The sequence below is a fragment of the Macrobrachium rosenbergii genome, chromosome 37 (assembly GCF_040412425.1).
Source record: "Macrobrachium rosenbergii isolate ZJJX-2024 chromosome 37, ASM4041242v1, whole genome shotgun sequence".
In the NCBI taxonomy this organism is placed as follows: domain Eukaryota; kingdom Metazoa; phylum Arthropoda; class Malacostraca; order Decapoda; family Palaemonidae; genus Macrobrachium; species Macrobrachium rosenbergii.
Genome location: NC_089777.1, coordinates 35,694,037 through 35,696,536, shown reverse-complemented (window position 1 = coordinate 35,696,536; position 2,500 = coordinate 35,694,037). Strand labels below are relative to the sequence as shown.

The following is a 2,500-nucleotide window of genomic DNA, read 5'->3' as shown; positions in this document are numbered from 1 at the left end:
CCACAAAACACAACCGATAAACTACAACATTTTTGCAACCTTTTAAACGCTCCTTTAGTGGGGATCATAAAATGGGATGATGATGATGATGATGCACGCGATGATGTTTTCCAACTTTTTCACACCAATCTCAGTCTTGAATGCCTTCCTCTCACTTCAGACTTTATGGAAAATTAGACTTGCCAGTGTTCACTGCCTCCTTGCCTCACCTGAAAATAAAAGGAAGTTTCCAATTTAAAAAGGCTGAGGCTGTATTTACATAAAAGCACGAAATTCCACTTTGGCATAATGCAGGAAAATTTAATTTCACAACAGCTATAAGGGTAGACTTTTAAATTGGTAAATGATTATCTTACATGTATATCTTCAAGTACCTTTTAAGAGCGCTTCAATAGTTTTATTAGAGTATTATAAATGGGAATAATGGAGACTTCGCTACACTTATAGTTATGATTTTGTGCAGATTTATGTTAACATTCGAGTTATAATACATATCAGTATGAACGATGAATTACCTTTATTATTATTATTATTATTATTATTATTATTATTATTATTATTATTATTATTCCAGATGGAAACCCTCTTTTAAACAAATTACATTGCAGAGAATGGCCATCTGGTTACCGTTGAGCTTATCTTTAATTTCTCAATCTCACGATTGTGTTTTTCCATTGCAGCCGGTAAATTATATATAAGATATCCGAAGTTTAGTTATTGTCCTTGACGTTTCAGTAGTGCTCTCCTTAGTTCTTCGTTGGGAGAGTCGGTAGAGTTGTGGGCTAGCACTCGCTAGGCCCGAGTTCGAGTCTCCGGCCGGCCAATGAAGAATTAGAGGAATTTATTTCTGGTGATAGAAATTCATTTCTCGCTATAATGTGGTTCGGATTCCACAATAAGCTGTAGGTCCCGTTGCTAAGTAACCAATTGGTTCTTAGCCACGTAAAATAAGTCTAATCCTTCGGGCCAGCCCTAGGAGAGCTGTTAATCAGCTCAGTGGTCTGGTAAAACTAAGGTATACTTAACTATTTCTACCAAAGCGTCAAGGACGATAAATGAACTTTTGACAGCTTGTACGTAATTTAACCTCTGCCACGGAAAACTTTTTCGTGAGATTGAGAAATTACAGTATAAGCTCAGTGGCTTCCAGACGGCCATTCTTTTTAATAAAGATTATTATTATTATTATTATTATTATTATTATTATTATTATTATTATTGCTGTTGTTGTACACATTCTGTCGAAAATGACAGCAATATTCAAGTAATTTCGGAATTGCATCATACTAGAATATATATCATGTTACTCTGTAATTAATTGCGATATTGAACTGGGGTTCATTACTCTTTTGACCACCTATTATTATTATTATTATTATTATTATTATTATTATTATTATTATTATTATTATTATTATTATTATTATTATTCAGAAAATGAATCCTATCCATATGGAACAAGCCAACAGGGGCCATTGAAATTCAGGCCTCCATATTCTTTGGCAACCTGAAAGAGGTAACAGAAGGTAATGGAAATACAGACAGAAGAAATTATACACAGGCAAAAAAATATGTATACAAATCTAAAACACTATTGGCTTGCCAAGCAACCTTCCACAGACTAAAGGCATTTATGTAGAAGACAAGAATGAACAAAAAGAAGAAAATGACAAATAAACAAAAGTAAATGACCAAACAAATAATGTTTACACTCATGCATACAGAATAAAGCAAGTCAGAAAAAGAAAAATCATGATTCATTGCACGTTACAGTAGAAGGAAATGACAAATAAACAAAAGTAAATTACTAAACAATTAATATTTACGCTTACATTCATGCATACAAAAGCAAATAACAAAAAGGAAACCATGTTTCATTGCCCGTAATGGTAGTTTTACAGCATCAGTGGTAACCATATGTATTAATCAATCCCGAATGTGACCGGGCGTGGGTTGTACGGTAAAGTGAAATCAAGACGAGGTTGGTTTAATCTTAGAAATATTATTTCCAGAACATTATAATCGTCTTCATTTCACCCATTTTTTGAGAAACAGAAGTAGTGTTGCGAGAACCCAGTAGTTATATATTTTAGTGTCTTGCCCCTAAACTTTGCACTGAGGAACTGGTGGGATATTCAAATCGAGCCAGTTTTTTTAGGTGACTTCATACAAGCACGGACGTACACGACTTTAAGTTTGTCACTAAAACTAAAACTGGATACCTGGTACAAAATTTGCCACAAGATACTAAAAGATGCCATTAAATGGGGTCTTATTACACCACCAGAATGAAATTATAATAGAAATATGCTAGTTAGGCAAGGATGAGGAGGCTGAAGATGGGAAGGGGATCGCATGATTATTAGTATAATGAAGAAATAGAGGGTAAAGAAGACAGCTGTCCAATGGAAGACTATGAATGAAAGGGAATGCCGTATAATGTTTAAGTCCGATTTCTCCAGAATATCGATCGGCTAAGTGTAGGTCTTTCACCTTCGAA

General features: G+C 34.2%; 1 protein-coding gene across 1 annotated transcript in view; it reads right to left on the bottom strand.

Moving 5' to 3' along the window:
• The window catches only part of LOC136825483 (uncharacterized), a 15,663-nt gene that overhangs the window by 2,535 nt on the left and 10,628 nt on the right, over window positions 1–2,500 (bottom strand). The window contains exon 2 of the mRNA XM_067082013.1: window positions 1–209. This exon is cut by the window's left edge and continues 2,535 nt beyond it. The gene's annotated coding sequence lies outside the window, so the exon portion shown is untranslated. The remainder of the gene's footprint in view (window positions 210–2,500) is intronic.